The sequence below is a fragment of the Gymnoscopelus braueri genome (genome assembly GCF_963280865.1).
Source record: "Gymnoscopelus braueri genome assembly, chromosome: 6".
NCBI lineage: Eukaryota > Metazoa > Chordata > Actinopteri > Myctophiformes > Myctophidae > Gymnoscopelus > Gymnoscopelus braueri.
Window position 1 is genome coordinate 49,092,911 of NC_137607.1, and position 11,912 is coordinate 49,104,822.

General features: G+C 42.0%; 1 pseudogene across 1 annotated transcript in view; it reads left to right on the top strand.

The window, feature by feature from the left end:
• Positions 1-8,695, top strand: part of LOC308086988 (ephrin type-B receptor 1-like) — a 68,303-nt pseudogene extending 59,608 nt beyond the window's left edge. Inside the window, exons 14-19 of the transcript in view lie at positions 778-845; positions 1,487-1,634; positions 2,935-3,084; positions 6,493-6,689; positions 7,323-7,484; positions 8,584-8,695. The product of the transcript in view is annotated as an ephrin type-B receptor 1-like (transcript). The remainder of the gene's footprint in view (positions 1-777; positions 846-1,486; positions 1,635-2,934; positions 3,085-6,492; positions 6,690-7,322; positions 7,485-8,583) is intronic.
• The last annotated feature ends 3,217 nt before the right edge of the window (positions 8,696-11,912 follow it).

An 11,912-nucleotide genomic window follows, 5' to 3' on the forward strand; every position in this document is an offset into this window, starting at 1 on the left:
CCTTCCTACTCATTATGCAGAATGTCCCATTTCACAAGTTTTAAAATCTATAAATTGTATGAAAATCCTTTGAAAATAGCAGATCTACAAGCTCACAACAAGCTCACAATTGTGATCTTGTAGATCAGCTATTTTCAAATGGCCAAACTGTATGTAGGGTTAAAGTGGTTACTGTATGTTTTGTAATAATAATCAAAATCTACAAAGTAGACCCCCAAAATGACTTTTTTTTCTATCAATTAGTCACCCCATGGAGACTTGAATTCATGGATAAATGTTTGTTTTTGTCTCATTCCTAAGCCAATAATTTGATGACCAGCGGACCGGTAGGCAGCGGTTCCGGTAGGAGACACAAAGGAGACTCTTTTTTGTGTCATGGGGTGACTAATAGATAGAAAAAAATCATTTTGGGGGTGAACTATCCCTTTAATCTGCTATTTTCAACCAATGTCTGACCCAGAATAGGGACGCTAGGGTGCATGTGGTGAACACAAGGTAAAACAACCCCTCCTTTAACCACCTCTTGTGTGTTGGGGAAGTAGAATAAGGTGTCCGGCCAACAAAGCAGTGAAAGCCAGAAACCCGCTGCATGGCAGTAGGAGTATTCAGGCTCTAGGGTGGACCGAGAATAGAGCTGTGAGGGGGCTGGGAGGAGCAGTGTTAAAATTAAATAACAAATAAAAGATGCAAGCTGCATGTGGATGCTTTGAGTTTCCTCTGGTGATTAAGCATGAAAAAGTGACAATCAAACTAATCCTGTGGCTCATGGCTTTGCAGCAAAATGACGGACAGTTCCCTGTCATCCAGCTGGTTGGAATGCTGAGGGGTATTGCATCTGGCATGAGGTATGCAACACACACACACGCGCACGCACACACACGCACGCACGCACGCACGCACGCACGCACACACGCACACACACACACACACACATACATACACCAGCACACCAGCACACACACATCTCCTGTGGTGTACACACATTACACTGTGATGCAATACGCACACACACAAAATATTGTGTTGAAATTGTACTTGGCTGAGATTAATTTTGTCTTGAAGACTTGGCAGCAAAAAAACACACACACGGGCAGTCGGGTACACACACACACACACACACACACACACACACACACACACACACACACACACACACACACACACACACACACACACACACACACACACACACACACACACACACACACACACACACACACAGTCCTAATCCTTTTTTTCTGTAATACGAGGATCTTATCAGAGATTACTTTGATACTCTATGACTTGGCAGTTTGAAATCTCATTCTCATTCTCACAAGCACACATGCACGCACGCACGCACACACACACACACACACACACACACACACACACACACACACACACACACACACACACACACACACACACACACACACACACACACACACACACACACACACACACACACACACAGAGTCAATATACCGCTGTGGTTTTCTTGCAGGTACCTGGCAGAGATGAGTTACGTGCATCGAGACCTGGCAGCTAGAAACATCCTGGTCAACAGTAACCTGGTGTGCAAGGTGTCTGACTTTGGCTTATCACGCTATCTGGAGGAGGAGGACTCTGACCCCACCTACACCAGCTCACTGGTACACACACACTCACATTGTTATTCAAAAAACATCTTCATTGCGTACTACAGCATGGCAGACAGTGTGCTATGGCTACATATCGTCGCTGTAGGTTGGAAACCTTGGCCCTCATTTATCAATGGAGCATAAAAAACTGCGTTTTACAACTCCATATAGGACACGATACTGTAAGTTTGGAGTCCACGCTGTCCATGAAAAGATAACAGCGGCGCAGCCGCTCCAGTCCCGACTCCCGAAACTGCTCTCGCAATGCGCTCATATATTTTGAAAATAGTAGATCTGCTATTTTCAAATAGCCAATGCAGCCAGATCTGCAATCTTGAATGACTGTTAAAGCAGTTTGTTTAAATTAGTTTATAAAATGTTATATTTTCACAGGGATTATTTATTAGTGCGTTAGATAATACATTTTGGAGTGGATATATGTGTCCAGGTGCCTGTCAGACAGTCAGACAATGCTGCTCCGCATGTCTACAATGGAATAAACGGGCGCAGCCAACGTCTACAACTGCTCTCGACCAGACGTGAGATCTCAGCGTACCGCAGGCTGAAGGCAACGTCAGGATATATTGATAAATGCCGAAAGTTGCGGTGATATCGCCGTACGCCCATTATTTGGTCTGCACCGCGTTGATAAATGAGGGCCCTTGTGTGTTACTTTTCAGGAAAAAAAAGGTCTTGTTCCATATGGATCCAAGGTAGTTATTATTTAGTCTTATAAGCTCATGTTAATACTTTTCATTGACTAAATACTGAGAAAACCCACAGACAGACTTGGCCACTTTCAATCTGGCGTCCCTATTTTGGATGTGCCTTTATAGGTGGAAATGTTCAAAAAATGTCCACGTTTTTCAAAGATAGCAGGGGACCACTGGTGGGCCGTGAGGTTATTGCAAGTGGGCCCCTAAATAATTGCCAAAACACTGTGATTTTAATGATAATAATATAGCTGCTAGCAGCAATACGGGGGCTAAGCAATGCAATATGCAATATGCAAAAAGCAATATGCAATACCGGTATGTGCAATAAGCCATAGAAACATAATAGACTGAACTGAATTGAGAGAGAAAGAAGACCATGCAATTAACAAATGAGCATTGGAAACAGCTGATGTACCTCTACTTTAGTCATACAACGTATAAAATATAGGGCATTCATTTATGAAAAAAAACATATATGGAGATACTGCAGTAGGTTATACAGTGACAATATTTACTAACAGGAGAGTGTAACCTATGTATTTCTGTCCCCCCCCCACCTCTCTCTCTCTCTCTCTCTCTCTCTCTCTCTCTCTCAGGGAGGTAAGATCCCAGTGAGGTGGACCGCTCCGGAGGCCATAGCCTACAGGAAGTTTACTTCAGCCTCAGATGTGTGGAGTTATGGCATCGTCACCTGGGAGGTGATGTCATATGGAGAGAGGCCTTACTGGGACATGAGCAATCAGGACGTACGTCACCGTGTGTGTCTGTGTGTGTGTGTGTGTGTGTGTGTGTGTGTGTGTGTGTGTGTGTGTGTGTGTGTGTGTGTGTGTGTGTGTGTGTGTGTGTGTGTGTGTGTGTGTGTGTGTGTGTGTGCGTGTTTCCTCTGCTGTCAGTCACAGCATGGTTTTCCACATGTTGTTTCAGAAGAGCCTTGATGTTTTAAACCACTTAAACCCTAAACTCGGTTGAGTGTAAGTCCCTCAAGGCTCAATACTAGTGCTTTTTCTGTGTCCGCTCTACATTAAATATCTTCGCTGAAAATAGCTAATCTACAAGCTCACAACGCGACGCGTTGAGTTTGTATGCAGTGTTGATTTCGTCGACTAGTAGAACTAAAAGACAAGTCATTTTATGCTTGGTTGCGTTCGGGTGTTGTCGCTCTGAAAATAGCCGATCTACAAGCTCCCAACGTTGTGAGCTTGTAGATCGGCTATTTTCAGCATGCAACCAAGTGTAAAATCAGCCATTACGACACCATCAAGGCACCGCCAAAATACATTTTAGTCGACTAAATCAACTGTAGATTTAGTCGACTATAACCTTATGATATTTAGTCGACTAAAACTAGACAAAAACTAAAACATTTCAGATGACTAAAACTAAACGGAATTAAAATTAAATAAAAATTTGCTGTCAAAATCAACACTGTTTGTATGTCTGTCAGACAAACTCTATTTCCCGCCGCAGCTTCCTCATGGCCTGGTGGCTCACACAGCCCTGGGCAGGCCAACCTGGCCTGGCGGAGATCAGTGTTTCTAGTGTGATTATTGTGTTCCAACAGCACACTCGCTTAGGCCTAGGTGTCTCCATGTGTTACCTTTTCCACATTTATTTTCATCACTTATCGCCCAACTGCAATTAGCCAGGACTTTAGAGATCAATTTAATCCCCCAGTAATCAGACTGATATGTGTGAATGCTGCCTCTGGTAAATCCCCAAGTGAAACAAAAACAAAAAACACCTACCCCACTTTTATTTATTTCAGCTTAGTATTTAATTCAATTGAAGCCGGATTGAAGCCTTAAATCCATTTTCATTTTGATTAGATTTTCTTTCCTAACTGAGAAATTTATAATTATGCACTGATTAAAGTTTTTTTTGGGACTAGAAATGGCTTCAAAGCGCATTGGTAAAAGCTTTGACACTATGGGGGAGGGAATGTTCAGGAAATAAGTTCCCAAATGCCAAATGTATTGGCTAACGCTAATGGACGGACAGACAGACAGACGGACAGGCATGCACACACGCGCACGCACACACACACACACTTTAAAAGACACACCACACACACACTCACACGCGCTACGCTGATAATTTGCCCCAAATTTGACAACATCCTCATTCTAGTTTAAAACACATCTCTGTCTTCCAATTCTCACTTCTCCTTCTCTTACCACCCCCCTCTGTGACTCTGTGACTCTCTCTCTCTCTCTCTCTCTCTCTCTCTCTCTCTCTCTCTCTCTCTCTCTCTCTCTCTGTCTCTCTCTCTCTCTCTCCCCCCCTACCCCCTCTCTCAGATCCTCTCTAAATGTGGCAGGAGACAAAGAGATAGCATAAGGATGGACATGCTTTTATACCTTTATATCCTGTTGTTGTTTCTTTTACATTTTTTTTAAAAAATTCAGAAAACTTTAAAAAATAGTGAAGATTGCAGATCTCAAGAAGATTGCAGAAGCTCAAAGCGCATTGCGTTGTGAGGTCGTTATTGTTGAAATGGGGCATAAGTGATTAATTCATAACATATTTTTTTAAGTTTGAATCCCAGGCGAGACGCCAAATGTCTTTTTTGGGTCTCAAGCTGAAAAACTTTTGTTTCATAAGATGGTGCAGAAGGCGTATGTATAATGATGGAGAAAAGTGTGTGTAGAGGCTGCCTCCCTCAGCATGGGTCTGCTGTAGCATTAACTATGCATGAACCCATCCACACACACTCTAGTACACACACACACACACACACACACACACACACACACACACACACACACACACACACACACACACACACACACACACACACATACACACACACACACACACACAGAGAGAGAGAGCCATGCCAGGCACACACGTGAATACATGCTACCTTTCATGGAACAAAGGCCAATCTATTGTCAGAGGAATCACTACAGGTGCTGTGGTCGACATAAATTAACCATGAAAGAGACGTGTGATGTCGCACCACCACACAAGCTGCATGCCGAGCCGTCTTGATTGACAGTGTGGCGCGTTTAGAGAGAAATTATGCGGCACAAAGCCAGAAAAGTGTGTGTGTGGGGTCAACCAGAGTTCACACAGCGAGGAGACAAATCCCGAGCACAGCACTTTGTGGGACATACCACTCTCTGCCAGCTTTACTGTTAGCTAAAGCTTTATAGGTATGCTGACAGGGGCATTAAAATGACAATTTTACTTGAGATGTTGGGGAAGAAAATGTTTAGAATGCGTATTTTTGATGGTGTTATTGGCTTTGTTCGAATATGAGAGAGAGAGAGACAGACAGAGAAAGGGATCGGTAGAGACAGACAGAGAGATGGAGAGAAAGAGATATAGCGAGGGAATGCTGTGAGATGCAATGATGTTGTCATTAGTCACCAAAGAAACCTTGACACTGGGTTTAAAACTTATTTCAGACCTTAGTTATGTTCTAGAATTCTGTTCTATTCTGCAATGTCACTCTTTTGTGGCTTCAACTTCAAGCAATGAGTCAACCTGCAGACTTTCCAGGGTTATCTCTGTCCACCTTGTTAATGTCAAAGCAAATCGTCCTAATTTTTTTTAATGTTTTCTTCTTCCCCCGTAAATTAATTACCTACTTGGTCCTAAATTGCCACGCGAAAGTCAATTAAATTGAAAGTGGTTAAGTGTTCAACATATTTATTAATATTGAACCAATGGAAATTATTAACAAAAGCGATGTGATTAAATAAAAACTAAATTGGATCCATTGGAACACAGGTTCTTGTTTTTCATTTGAGTTGGCTTTACGTGTGAGATGCAGATGCATTGATGTAATGAACGCACCGAAGCCAAATGAAAATGAAACATTCAGTGCAGCTCAGTGATGAATACAATTACCCACTGTGTCATCACAGAGTGAAATTCAGAGGTAAATCATTTCAATTACGCTATTTGAAACAGTGTTTGGGAAAAAGTGTTTCAAAACAAGCCAGTAGGCGGCCGTTACAAATCTTTATTTGTGTTGTCTCTGTTTTAATTGTGACTACTAACTTTTAACTCAAAATTATACACAGTGCGATCGTTAATTTGTAACTAAGGGAGTGTACAAGCTAGTTAACACTGAGGATTTTACTGTGCAGGTCTGTTGAAATCTCACGTTCTCTCTCTCTCTCTCTCTCTCTCTCTCTGTGCCTCAGGTAATAAATGCCATAGAACAGGACTTCAGGCTTCCCGCTCCAATGGACTGTCCACTAGTGGCACACCAGCTCATGCTAGACTGCTGGCAGAAGGACAGGAACACCAGGCCAAAGTTCCCCGATATTGTCAGCATGCTGGACAAGATGATACGCAACCCTGCATCTCTCAAAGCGGGCCTCAACAACATGCCTGCCGGGTGAGTGGAGATAAAGAGAGAGAGAGGGAGAGAGAGAGAGGGAGAGATCACCCACACAAGGTTATACACAGTGGTGTAAAGTAACTAAGTACATTTACTCAAGTACTGTACTTTTTTGAGGTACTTTTATTTTACTGGAGTATTTCCAATTGTACTATACTTTTACTTCTACTCCACTACATCTCAGAGGCAAATATTGTACTTTTACTTCACTACAATTATTTGAAAGCTTTAGTTACTATTTACTTTGCAGATATAAATTACTAAATTATAAAACATACATCAAGCACTTCAGCCCTATTTTATACCTAGGCTATTTGAAAATAGCCGATCTACAAGCTCACAAGGCGTCGCGATGTAGATCTGCTATTTTCAAACATTTTAGTACTTTTACTTTTGGTACTTTAAATACATGTTGATACCAATACTTTTGTACTTTTACTCAAGTACATTTTGAATTCCGGACTTTCAATTGTAACAGAGTACTTCTGCATTGCAGTATGGATACTTTTACTTACATTACATTTGAGTACTTTTTCCACCACTAGTTATACATGAGCACATGCATGATAATCACAGAAATGTCTGTGGCTTGCGCTCCTTTGTTAGTGACAACTCTTTTGTTTGTTACAGTCCTACCAACAACCATCCCTTGTTGGACCGTGGAGCTCCAGACCTGAGCAGGGTGAGTTCAGTGGAAGACTGGCTGGCTGCACTGAAGATGACCCAGTACCGTGACTCCTTCCTGGGCGAAGGGTTCACCTCCCTGCCCCTCATCAGTGAACTCACTTCAGAGTAGGTCTACCTGTCCGTCTATCCGTCTACGCATCAGCCTGTCTGTTCTCATGAGTATTCTGTTGGTGTTTGTTGCTGCATGCGAATGTCTTAAGCGAATGTCTTAAGCGAAGTACACCATTTTTTCACCAGAGCCAGTGTAGCAGATGTGAGCCATCCGGCTTTTAAAAGTAAACTAGGTAGGGAATCATTTACTTACATAGGAGCCACACAGTGGGATGACCTCGAAAACAGTGTCAAACTGACAACCAATCTGAGGACTTTTAAATACAAAACTAAATCATGTCTATTAGAAAAGGTTCCCCTATAGAGGGTCTTTAGACTAGGAAAGATAAGGTAGCACTTGTTTGTGTACTGTGTATGTTACATGTGTTCTTGTATTGTTTGTATGTATGTACTGTGAATGTTACTTGAGTTTTGTATTGTTGTGTACTGGGTCTGTACTGTGTATGTCACTTGTGTCTATGTAGTGTTTCGGTAGTTACATGTGTTTTGTATTGTAATGTATTTTTAACGTATTGATTGTTAATTGTAAGAGGACCTCAACGGAAATAAGTCTCAGGACTTTCTTGTGTTATCCTCGAACTGCGGTGACCATGTGGTTTTGGCTTTTCAAATAAATCAAAAAAAATAAAATAAAATTAACCCATTAAGACCTGAGGCCGATTCTTACTAATGTCTTCTAAATCCTAACACTATTCTGAAAAACATATGTTTCTATATCAGTGGTGCTCAATCTTTTTCATGTCAAGGACCACCCAAAATGTTCGCTTGAAAAGAATATATATATATATTCAAAGATTTGCACACATTTTAACGTTTTTTCAAAAAATAGCACATCTACAAGCTTGTAGCGCGGCACTCGTGCCGCGCTATGAGCTTGTATATCTGCTATTTTTGAATAGCCAAATTGTAAAATAATGCTTTTTTAGCTCAAATCAAAAAGTGACACAGATGCGCTCCAGGTCTTGGCTTTTGTATAATTTTTTCTCTTTGGCACATGGTAGCCATAACAGTCCCAGTACTGAAGAATGTCATGGTGTTTGTATCGACACCAAAAAGTATGCCTCATCTTGCAATTTCTTGCATGTTTCACCAGGGACCTTCAGAGGATCGGAGTGTCCCTGGCGGGACACCAGAAGAAAATCCTGACCAGCGCCCAGTCAATGAGACACCACATCGATGACCAGTCTCCCACCGACTCAGTGTAAATGCAGGTGCTATCTATCGGTCAACACGATGATGTGATGCGAGGACGTGAAAACCAAGTCTTGACCAAGTCCCCCTGTCTCTGATAAACCACGATGGCCCCACGGAGGGCTCCTTCTCAGTTCAGTTTAACCCTCCTACAGATGTAAATTCAACTCCCAAGAGGCGGCTACCTCGAACCATCTCGACGCGCTGGCCTCGGCTGAGTTTTTTTTCTCCAACGTCTGGTTTATACTTGGATGCTCATCGTATCGTGCACCGAAAACAGCCGATCTACAAGCTCAAAATGAGCCGCTGCGCAAGCATCGCAGCAAGTAGATCTGCAATTATTTGTGTGTGACAACGGTGCACACTTAAGTCGGTCACGGGGAGCTCTCAAATTCACCAAATTAATGACTCTTAAAACGAATCCGCATGGCGAGGGATGCTCAATGGCTGCTGCACCTGTGTGACATAGACTGAAACCAAAAATACACTGTAATACTTATGACACTGTAAAAAAATAATAAGCTGTCTGCCCTGACGGGTGCGATGTCAGTCAAACTGTCGTCATGCACTAGCACCACCACTACCACCACACAGACCTCTACAGTCTCAAGCTCTATCCCCATCTTTTAGGCTATACAGACCAGTTTTGATAATGGCTGTGGCATGTTGTGGCCCGTACAGAGTGTTGCCAGATTCTGTGAGAGAAACAAGCAACCAGGTCTAGTAAAACAAGCCCAAACGAAGCGACTATGGGCCACATGAGCACGTTAAACATATACATTCTTCAGAACCCTTCTTCAGCAAAGGACAAAAGAGGGACACAGAGCGACGGTGAGCCACTTGTTTACAAGAAGAATTCTGTCTGTCGTCACTCTTTACCGACCTGACCGTGATGGATTCATGGATGACACGGCCTAGTTTTAAGGTGAAAGCAGCCATTGATACAGCTGCAAAGAAGAGTAACAGTCAGTCAAATAAAGAGACACAAGCTGTAACAATACAATAAAGAATAATACAATAAAATAAAGAAACATGGCAGAGGAACTGGTAAACAGAGTTTCTTATACCATGGCTCAGGGTCCAAAATAGGCCCTGAGCCCTAAAATGTTATTATTAGTATGTTTAAAGCCTGTTTGGCTTGCTTCCTGGGATGTAAACTTCCAGAACTCTGTTCTATAAAAAATAAAGAATAAGGTAGGAAGTATGCACTTCTTAGCTCTAGGTTTTAAAGCATGTTGGCCAAAAAGCACTGCTCTTTTTGAACACAGGCAGTCGGTCCAATCAAGGAACTTTTCAGCCAATAGATAAAATGGACTCTGAATCGCTGTCTTCATATTGAAGTGTTTGTACATATTATGACATGGGATGTTTTCTTCCTTGCTTCCATTTTTGCCAACAAGCACAGCACAATTAATTGTCACTGGAGTGTGTGTGTGTGGGGTCTGTTATTTCCCTGCACTTATCTCCCTCTGCATGACTTTGTCATTTCAGCAAACTTAGATGTCGTGGTCTCTGCAGTCAAAATCTAGTTTTCACAAGTCTCAGTTTTGTACATTTTCCTACACACTCATGAAATGAGAAACCCTAGTGGGGGAGGACTTACTTTCATACTCTTAATGCGTAATTCAAAAGGAATTAAGCAGTAATCTTCCCAGACTCTGTAATACTATGAATCCGCTGCATCCGTTTAATTAACTTTTGAATAAAACAATCAACATCAAATTAGCATCCAACATGAGGGGGATGCTGAACATCATCATCATAGTATAAAGAAAGCAACATGACAAGAAGGAAAGTCAGCAATCAAGCTACGGGTGACTTAAGATGGCGTTGTGCATCCTATTATGTTAGTACTTAGTGCCATGCGCAACACCGTGCACATCACCGCACGCAACGAAATACTGTATATCACGCCCTTAAGTGACTGCTGGCTTCTCTGCTGCAAATCTGTGTCACGGCTGCACGATAAAGTGCTTCACAGGAAGTTGTTTATATTTATCGCCAATGATCTCTACTGTGTACCCCCCCCCCATCCTCCCCATACCCCCTATAATATTGAGAGGCCTTGAACTATTTTAAAATCTCCAGTGACTTTCACATCCCTGGAAGTAAATGTTGTTTCTAGCCAACTGTAGCCAAATCCCAGTTTTGCTCACTGTGTAATGAAATTGTATTTGTTGCCTGGCAACAATGGCTTATTGAAAATTTGGTCAGGAAGTATTCTTGACTATTGGGACTACGTTGAAGGTTCAGTGGCATAAATCTTTCTGAATATTATGCCTCTAGGGGAAACCCGCAGCACTGGCTTGGAGGTTTAATAACGAGAGATAACGTACTAGTCTGGAATTGCATACTAACATTGCATTGCGCGGTTGGCGCCGACAAAACAGCATGCAGAAGAAAAGCACAAAACTGTCCATTCAGGCGTCTCACCAAAGTAGGTATAGTCCCATAGCCAGGTCATTTTATTTGAACCCTTTAAGACCTGGAACGCATCTGTGTCTTTCTTTGGATTTCTTTGGCTATTCAAAAATAGCAGATCTACAAGCTCATAGCGTGGCACCGAGTGCCACGCTATGAGCTTGTAGATCTGTTATTTTTCAAAAATATTGATTTTTTTTACTGTTACAACTTCTGGGGGTCCCTGGAACAAAATATTTTGAGATGGGGGTCCACGGCCAAATTACATTTAAAAAGATTTAGAATACATTTGGAGACTCCCCAGAAGCAAAGATTTGAGTTACAAAGGTTCGCTTTAAAATATATATATATATTCAAAAATGCACACACATTTTGAAGATTTTCTTTCAAAAATAGCAGATCTACAAGCTCATAGCGCGGCACTCGTGCCGCGCTATGAGTTTGTAGATCTGCTATTTTTGAATAGCCAAAGAAATCAAAAAATTACACAGGTTCGTTCCCGGTCTTAATGGGTTAATGTTTGACACAAAGGTATAAGCAGCAGGCAGTATGAACTTTCACAGACATTACTGCGTTCATGTGTGTGTGAACATAAGAAGGAACGAGCGTTGCCTTTGGCAAACAGCTGAACTACAACTTGTCTTGTATGTATTTTTAATGGCTTGGGTCGAGTACAAATATTACAGCCGACCATGAGTATCTTCTCGGGAAGCGAAAAGATCAGAGTTGGTGCAGAAACTGTTGAGTTTGGCACATGAAGAGGATCTTTTATGAACATGCATTGGACAGTTGCTGTATTTGTGCACGAAC